The sequence below is a fragment of the Haliotis rufescens genome, unplaced genomic scaffold (genome assembly GCF_023055435.1).
Source record: "Haliotis rufescens isolate VD_foot unplaced genomic scaffold, xgHalRufe1.0.p SCAF_8, whole genome shotgun sequence".
NCBI classification, from domain to species: Eukaryota; Metazoa; Mollusca; class Gastropoda; order Lepetellida; family Haliotidae; genus Haliotis; species Haliotis rufescens.
Window position 1 is genome coordinate 44,711,381 of NW_025964372.1, and position 10,464 is coordinate 44,721,844.

Genomic DNA, 10,464 nt, shown 5'->3' on the forward strand with positions numbered 1-10,464 from the left:
TAATCGTGTCTGGACCAGACAATCCAGTGATTGACATCATGAGCATGGATCAACGCAATTAGGATCGATGACATGCATCAACCAAGTCAGCGAGCCTGACCACCCGATCAGGTTAGTCGCCTCTTACAAGCGTATTCGCCTGGTACGGCAAGCATGGGTGGCTGAAGATCTATTCTAACCCGAATCTTCACGGGTCAAAAGTCGGATTGGAATTGTGTGTGTGTAACACCAGATCTGGGATTATTCAGAACGTTTCAGATCCATACTTGGAGTAGATGTTAAAATGCAGTATCACAAGAAAAAACAGGACCTCGAGGGTCCTTCACTCACTGTATGGAATCGCTGAACAGATTACACCAGAAAACAGTTTTGGAAGAATTACACCAGAAAAGAAGCAAACACGCAAGAGATCGTGTCACAGTTTTAGTAGAAAAAGAGCAGAATATACCAACTAAATTGTACACATTAGATGCAAATATGCGTAATGTACCGCCACGCCAAAATCAGTACATATACGATTGGTATACCGATAATTATCTGTGTTGTATTAAGAGACAAATTCAACAATGCTTTTGTTTTGATAATATCACACTATGACAGTCAATTTACATTTTTTATTTAGATGGTTTCTGTGATGATCACTGGACTGATTTAACTAACTTTCTTTCTCTTGAGGGGGCACGGGTGGCCAAGTCGCCTAAGGCGCCGCGATCCGCTGTGCAGAGTTGCGTCCCTTGGGCACGCCAGAGACCTATGGTTGTGGGTTCGAATCCCGGTTCGCCCCGATTATGTTTCTAGGTTTGTCAGCACCATACCCGTGCTAGTGGGTTTCACCGAAGTGGTAAACGTCTGAGACCTGCCCACATTAAGCTGACACGCCGTGATATAACTGGAAAACTGTTAAAAGCAGCATTAAACCCAACTCACTCACTCTTTATCTTGATTGCCGACAGAAGGCACCATGGCAGTCAGCATCCCTGTGATCCTGTTAAACGGATAACGCCAAGGGCATCCAACGGATCATAATTCGTTCAACCGCTTAAAAGTAAATGATGCAATTCGTTCAAAACATATTTAAGGGTATACTCTTTTCTGTCCCTAATACTAGTTCCTGAGGACGAATTGAGTTTTCTTACTTCAATGTCTTTCAGATTTCAATGAGGATTGATTTTATTAAGATAATATATGTTATTATGAGCAAAAGCATTCTCAATTTCTGTTGTAAAGATAACGATGTCGAATTTCAGTGTCTTTTTTCCCAATTTTACTGGTAACTCGACCTTTAAATAACACACACTCGATGGATATACATTAAAGTATATATGTTAGGCCATGTGTAAGATAAAAACATTACATACCTGTGGGCCTAATTGTGCTCATTTAACATGTATGCATGTCATGTAAACTGTCGTCATTTTGTATGTCACCCGTACAAAATAGGGACGTAATACAAATCTGCCGTTCAGCGATTCCGTACCGTGTTACTGCTGTATATCATTTTTTATAAATGATACATGCGGAATTGGTCGAGTAATGGGCAAAAATGACCTTTTCAAGATGGCCGCCGTGGCCCTAGACTGACATTTGGTCTCTGAAATCTTATATTACAGTATCCTTCTTGACTGTAAAAATAAAATAAAAAATTCCCTATGCTGATTTAGCTATGCGTTTCTAGATTATTATTTTTTCATAAAATAAATATATTCCACCGTCATGGTGCAGGACTTCCGTGGCCCCGATGTTTAAAATTGGATCATAATTATGTGTTCACAGTTGAGACATCACATCTAGTATCCTTCATATAAACTTTCAGCTCTATAGGGATAGTTTCAGAGCAGATGACGAAAATGTAAACGTTAAGGACGAATGGACAACCGTGACGACAGACAACGCGCCACGACATGAGCTCACTTGACTTTGAGCCAGGTGAGCTAAAAAATCAAACTTACACCAGTTTATGAATCTTAAGTGTCTAGACATGGGTAATGGGCACATGCAACCTGACGCAATAATGATAGACGTAATACCAAATAGCTGTAGCTCACCTGGATATGTATACATCAGTTCCAAATGTTGACAAAGGTACGTGAGGAGAAATGGGGCTTAACGTAGCGTCCAAGATTATTGAACTTATATAGCGACGTGTGTGTGTGTGCGTGCGTGCGTGCGTGCGTCCGTGTGTGCTTGTACAAGTCCGGACTGATGCCGATTTACAGTGCTAGCCCACTGAGATACCGTGCCGCAGTTTAACATGGATACCCTACTCAAACACAGTATACTGACTGATCCGACCAGTCCTTGTTTCAGACCCTTAATGCCGAGCGCCAGACAGGATAACAAAAAGTAGCATCTTTTAACGTCTCCTGGTATGACGCGGCCAGGGATTGAACCCCGGACCTTCCGCTCTCCGGGCGGACGCTCTACCACTAGACCACGGAGGCGGTTGAGAGAATAAAGAGCAAGCATGGCCAAAACAAAGTCAAAATTTAAGATATTGCAATTATGGAAAATGTGTGCTGATATTAATTACCACCATATTTTGAACAAATATAATCCCGTAATGGTCATACATCGATTTTTCAACATGGCAGGTGTGGTAGATCTGGTTCGAATCACTTGTGAAGCCTGCAAACTTTCACTTGCATTGTGTTGTGGATCCTGAGTGGAAGGTGTTGACGAAGCACGACGGGCGCCACGACATAAGCTCACTTGACTTTCAGCCAGGTGAGTTAATAATTCTGGAGACGAAATGATGAAATTAATCCTCTTAGAGGAAAAGGTCATCACCAGTTCCTCAATTTTGACAATAAGAACCGTCAAACAAATACATTGTTTTCTAACTGTTGCGACAACATTTACATTTTGTTTGTTTGTATTTATTGTTTAACACCGCACTCGGCAATATCTCAAGTATATGAAGGCGGTCTGTAAATAATCAAGTCTGGACCAGACAATCCACTGATTGATATCATAAGCATTGATCCACGCAATTGGGATACGATGACATGCACCAACCAAATCAGCGAACCTGACAACCCGATCCCGTTAGTCACCTCTTACGACAAGCATAGTCGCCTCTTAAGATAAGCATGGGTTGGTGAAGACCTATTCTACCCCGGATCTGCACGGGTACATTTACATTTTGAGTGGTGGTATCGGTAAATACTCACAGAGCTACAGATAAGCAGCGTATTTGCATAAAATACCCCCCAAAAATATTCAAAACTTTCAGTTAACTTGCGTACAGAAACGCATGCATTAAATGAAAAACTCAAATGTAAAAAAACAGCACGCATGAATACACAATAAAAGCCTTTCCAGCATGCGTACAAAGGAGTTTATTTCCGAAACACAATTACTTGCTAATTTACTTTCCGAGTCAAGCCTACATATTTAGAAGTTCCATACATCTAAAACATTATTTCATTTTTTTTAAATCTTAAAATGTTCACTAATTTTGGGAAAAACCCAATAGCGTGAAAAAATATTGGTCACCCAATGAAAAATGTGAAAAACCAATTAAAATAGAAACCCTGGAGAAAAAACTCAATTGCTCAAAAAGTTATCTGCAGCTCTGTATTCAGTTGACATCAAGACACCCCACATGCACATTCTGATAATACTAGTACTTGTTCTACAACGCACTGACATGTACTCAAACAAGTTCCCACATGCAATTAGCATACCTAACAGTAGTATTGCAATCAACACAGCACGCATGCATAAGGCAGAGTAGTGTGACATTTGTAACAATACACATGTGAAACTATTTACAGAAGCACTTCGCTATAACAGCAAAATTACCGTCTTTGGTGACATTTCTGCCGCCAATAACTGTTATAGGGGTGAGTGAATGTTGTTTTACGACACAGTCAACATTAAAGCTTCATCATGCTACCGATAAATCACAGAGTCGGACCAGGCAACTCGGTGGGCGATTGCCTCAGCACCGACCACGCCCTCGGGTTCAATGACAAATGACCAGCCTGGGTGCCGTTGTACAAAGCTATCCTAGCTCTAAGGTGATCGTAACTCCCATACCTTAGCAAAGACTTGCGACAGTCGTAGTGCTAAAGTTGTGTTGTATAACGGCACCCTGGTCCATATCTTAACCACCTGGTCAACATTAGACGTCTTGTAAGACAAGGACGGGGCAACAGGGCCTATATATTCTGCACGAGGAGTGTCATGACAGGTACATGACTAGCTGAATTAGCAATCTGCATCACCGATGCTTCTTATATATGTTTTGTTTCAGAGAGGGCCTCTGGCCTGAAATACAGTCATTTATAAGACTATTAAATATGTTATATGCTGGTTCATTTGTACACACACTGGATAACAGAATACACAACGAGGTATTTCTGCCAAACATAATAATAATTTAGCTGCTACGGCTTTAAAGTCTTAATGTTTACCCAATCTGAATACTTTTTTCGGAAATAGCCAATGTGTTAATGGTAAACAGACCCACCGATTCAAACGTTTCCAAATTTGGAATAAAAAAGAGTTAAGGATTCAGTTTATTTTTCACGCGACTATAATTTCCATTATAAAAAAACTTCGACGTTCATATGTGAAGGGAGGTAACTCTTGCATTTGCGGTTACGGTCCACGACTTGCTTTCCTCATACATTTCACCGACACGCTCTGATATAAATGTGATTCCGTTACAATAGGGATTTCAATAATCTCTCAAAAACATTACTGACCATATTCAAAGCCACATATCTAAGATCCAGGGAATCATTGCCATACTTGCATATTATTTAGAAGTTGGTAAGTCACAATAAAGACAAGATATTTTGTGGGTGAGGTGAGGTGAAATGGGGTTTAACGTCGCGTCCAAGATTATTGCACTTATATAGCGACGTGCATGCAGGTGTGTGTGTGTGTGTGTGTGTGTGTGTGTGTGCTAGTTTAGGCTGTTGCCGATTTATAGTGCTATCCTAAAGAGATACCATGCCGCAGTTTAACATGAATATCCCACTCAGACACAGTATACTGACTCCGAGCCGACCAGTCCTTGTAGCCCCTTGTTTCCGAGCGTCAGACAGGGTAACAACAAGTTACATCTTTTAACGTCTTTTGGTATGACGCGGCAGGGGATCGAACTCTTTCTTTCGTTAGTCGCCTCTTACGACAAGCACAGTCGTTTTTTACGGTAAGTATTACGGTTGCACAAAGCAAGTCCACGGCCATCGCATTGAAAGAATAAAAAATATGAAATCCAAAAGTTAATCCTGTTTTCATTGATACTACAGATTCTAAATGATGCTTATTTTTGTTTATTATAACATTATATAATACAGCGTATTGGGCGTTTTTACCAACATAATAGCTCAGACATATCAACAGATGACCTTATTCCTACCCCTGCTGTGATCATAGACTGATTCACCGGTGAATTTGGGAGAAAATGTGCCCAGCTGATTGCTGTTTCCAGTTTAGTTTAGGGGCGGTCGGGTAGCCAAGTGGTTAAAGCGTTCGCTCGTCACGCCGAAGACCCGGGTTCGAATCCCGACATGGGTACAATGTGTGAAGCCCATTTCTGGTGTCCCCCCGCCGTGATGTTGCTGGAATATTGCTAACAGCGGCGTAAAACCAAACTCACTCACTCACTCACTCCAGTTTAGTTTATCAGTCAAATACACACGGCAATCTTAATATCTGCCTAGCAGAACAGGAAACACAATTTAAATGGTAAATCATCACGTCTGGTAATGTTTTATCAATATTGAGACATATATGTATACAGTAAAGTACGGTTATAACGAACTCAAAGGGACTACTAATTTTAGTTCGTTATAACCGTAGTTCGTTATAAGCATATATACAGCATAACTACAGCATATAGTCGGGACCAAAAAAGCAAGTTCGTTATATCCGTCAGTTCGTTATAAGCGTGTTCGTTATAACCGTAGTTTACTGTAGTTTAATGAATGCGAACACAGATTACTCGCATTTTTCGCTTTAATTGCACTCCCGCATTAATTATAAGGACATCTAACACATGTCGGGGTGTCTATTCACCCACAGACGGAAATTATCAACATAAATATTGTACCCCATGCAGTTATTGGTCTTCCACTGACATATGAGACAATACTGGATTGACTAATCTGGAATATCAGGGACAGAAATGTTTATATAAATTATAATCTGCCAACAAGAAGATTGTTCACGCATGTTCGAGATTGCTCCATGAGCTAGGCAATATGAACTTGTCATTTATACCCTTGTGAGAGCTTGTGGAGAGGGAGCAAACCTGACATTGACCTGTATTAGGTTACTGTTCACACAGAAGCCACGTTGTCACTATGACATAGAGCACGATTCGGCTGCAGAGAATACGATCATCAAATATGTATATAACAGTTCCATGCAATGCGGGATCTGCAAAGTATTCCTATAACCATGGTAACACGACATTGTCGCTCGTGACGGGTTTATTTATCACTGATGTGACGGAGAAAAGTCTGTTAGTGTTAAATCATGCTGCATCATAGCGCTACCTGGACGTGGTATTTTTTTTCCCCCAAGACAAACTGTAATATAACATAAATTTTCTACAACGTACTGTCACATTCGCTGTCGACCTATCTCTCAATGTTGCCCGTACACACATGTATAGCTTCCTTCCTTCCATGACTCTCTCGCTGCATCCCTCAATCACTTATCCCTACCCACATCTATAGCTTCTTCCTTCCATGACTCTCTCGCTGCATCTCTCAATCACTTATCCGTACCCAGATCTATAGCTTCTTTCTTCCTTCCATGACACTCGCTGCGTCTCTCAATCACTTATCCATACCCACAGCTGTAACTTCTTCCTTCCTCCCATGACTCTCGCTGCATCTCTCAATCACTTATCCGTACCCACATCTAAAGCGTCTTCCTTCCATGACTCTCTCGCTGCATCTCTCAATCACTTATCCGTACCCACAGCTGTAACTTCTTCCTTCCTTCCATGAATCTCGCTGCGTCTCTCAATCACTTATCCGTACACACATCTATAGCTTCTTCCTTCCATGATTCTCTCGCTGCATCCCTCAATCACTTATCCGTACCCACATCTATAGCTTCTTCCTTCCTTCCATGACTCTCTCGCTTTATCCCTCAATCACTTATCCGTATCCACATCTACAGCTTCTTCCTTCCTTCCATGAATCTCGCTGCGTCTCTCAATCACTTATCCGTACACACATCTATAGCTTCTTCCTTCCATGATTCTCTCGCTGCATCCCTCAATCACTTATCCGTATCCACATCTATAGCTTCTTCCTTCCTTCCATGAATCTCGCTGCGTCTCTCAATCACTTATCCGTACACACATCTATAGCTTCTTCCTTCCATGATTCTCTCGCTGCATCCCTCAATCACTTATCCCTACCCACATCTATAACTTCTTCCTTCCTTCCATGACACTCTCGCTGCATCTCTCAATCACTTATCCGTACCCACATCTATAACTTCTTCCTTCCTTCCATGACTCTCTCGCTGCGTCTCTCAATCACTTATCCGTACACACATCTATAGCTTCTTCCTTCCTTCCATGACTCTCTCGCTGCATCTCTCAATCACTTATCCGTACCCACATCTATAACTTCTTCCTTCCTTCCATGACTCTCTCGCTGCGTCTCTCAATCACTTATCCGTACACACATCTATAGCTTCTTCCTTCCATGATTTTCTCGTTGCATCCCTCAATCACTTATCCGTACCCACAGCTGTAACTTCTTCCTTCCTTCCATGACTCTCTCGCTGCATCCCTCAATCACTTATCCGTACCCACAGCTGTAACTTCTTCCTTCCTTCCATGACTCTCTCGCTGCATCCCCCAATCACTTATCCGTACCCACAGCTGTAACTTCTTCCTTCCTTCCATGACTCTGTCGCTGCATCTCTCAATCACTTATCCGTACCCATATCTATAGCTTCTTCCTTCCTTCCATGACTCTCTCGCTGCATCTCTCAATCACTTATCCGTACTCACATCTATAGCGTCTTCCTCCCTTCCATGACTGTCTCGCTGCATCTCTCAATCACTTATCCGTACCCACAGCTGTAACTTCTTCCTTCCTTCCATGACTCTCTCGGCCCATATTTCAAACACTTGTCCATACCCATATCCATAACGTTTTCATTCCTTAAGGACTCTCTCTCACTCTCACTTTCAATCTTCGTATCACGTATCTGTTCCCGCAGCTAAAACTCCTTCCTTCTTTCCTTCCTGGACTCTCGATCCATATTTCAAACACTCTCCAGGACGCTCTCCCTCTCTCTAAAATCCCTCGACCACTTATCCTTACACACAGCTAAACCTTCTTCCTTCTTCGTCCAGGACTCTCTCGCTTCATCTCTCCATCACTTATCTGTACCCACAGCTATTACTTCTTCCTTCCTTCCAAGACTCTCGCCCCATCTCTCAATCACTTACTCGTCCCCTCTCGATCCCACCCCGTCATTCTCTCTCGAAGGGGGTGGTCGGGTAGCCTAGTTGTTAAAGCGTTAACTCGTCACGCCGAAGACCCGGGTTCGATTCCCGACATGGGTACAATGTGTGAAGCCCATTTCTGGTGTCCCCCGACGTGATATTGCTGGAATATTGCTAAAAAGCGGCGTAAAACCATACTCACTCACTCACTCTCTAAGTCCCTGGTCCCTAACGCCATGTTTGGAGTAAAGGATAACCCAGGCCATTCTGTATGTTAATTGGTTAATTAGAAATCCATTTTATCCATATATGATATTGCTGGAAAATTAGAAACAAATCCAAATTTGAAAATGACAGGAACTGAAACTTCAGGATGTCTAATCACACGATATCGTCACTCCTGTGCTGACTGTAGTCGATATATACCAGGACATTTGTGTCTCGTCAGCATTATTAAATGTCCAACGACCTGAAGGTGACTTGGTTAGACCACGCCCAGGTTCAAAGTACTCTGACCTGAAACCCCGTCTGGCTGTTTCAAGGCAGTCGTGTCGGGGGATGAATAAGTGATGTTTTCTGGAATCGATGAATGTCGAGAATGTACGACTGATAAGTCCTGGGACCATGCAGTCGAATACACAATTCCGGGTTCATCCCACTACATTCATGCAGTGCGTGTACTCCCCCCCCCCCCCCCTCCAGTTTCTGCTTGAGAACAAACATTGTACAAACGTGCCTATTTGTATTGTTTCAGCAGACATGCCCATTATCAACTCTCTCTCTTTCTCTCCATATCAACTCTCTCTCTCTCTCCAGTTTCTTCTTCAGTACAAACATTGTACAAACGTGCCTATTTGTATTGTTTCAGCAGACATGCCCATTATCAACTCTCTCTCCACAGTTTCTACTTCAGTACAAACATTGTACAAACGTGCCTATTTGTATTCTCTGTTTCAGTAGACATGCCCATTATCAACTCTCTCTCTCTCTCTCTCTCTCTCTCTGCACCAACCGTAAGGCAACAACAGTTGCGACAGTTAAACAACACCATCTGACGTCATTGCATAACAGACAACACCATCTAACGTCATTACAAAGCAGTCCCAAATTTCCTGTTCATGAAACGAATCACATGTTATGTAAACAGGAAACGTGAAAATAATTCATGAAGACAGCGACCAGCTCCACCAGTCAAACGATATCTCGTTTCCTCATTGTTGGGCGAATACTTAACACCTGACTGAGTTGTGTCGTGCAGCTCAGCTGGGCGACTATCTCAAGCATCTACGTGGGGTTAGAGAACGTTCACATGGAATAGCTACATGAACATGCACATAACATCTGATGTGTATGCCGATAGCGTTTAATTAACCCACAGCTCGCAATGGTGGCACGATTCTAGTTTGGATAAAACCACGTTCTACTGAAAACATGGTAATTCAACTACGTAGCGTATAATAATAAAGAAAGATAATGACAAAAGCATTCCGTGAATAGAATGTTGAGACATCAAGGTGTAAAGAACACATTCCCATAAATACACACTGTCCGATGTGCTCCGTTGAATACCAGGACACGAGTCAATACCGGGTGCTTATCTCATTCACGACCAACAGATGAGTCAGTCCCATTGTTCAACGAAAATACCTTTCGTTTGATGAGAAAAAAATCAAGATAAAAAATATTCCCACACCTGTTGTAATATTTTGGAATGATTTGGAAACAATCCTATTTGAAATTTTGAAATAACGATGGTACAACAATTCTTTTATATTAAAACCTGCAAGACAATAGCTACGTGAATCGAGTTGTTGTTTCCATGGCAATCAATAACAATAGAACACGTGTCGAAATCAGAGGAAGCACAGCCATGCCATTCAACCACGTGAACCATTTTCACACCGCTGTCAGTTTGCATGCTAGGTGAAACAAGGGTAACGTAAAGGCCGAACAGTCATGCAATACATGAGATCAATATAGGTACCTAAAATTATGTAAATTTTATCACATATAGTATTTACCTGTCT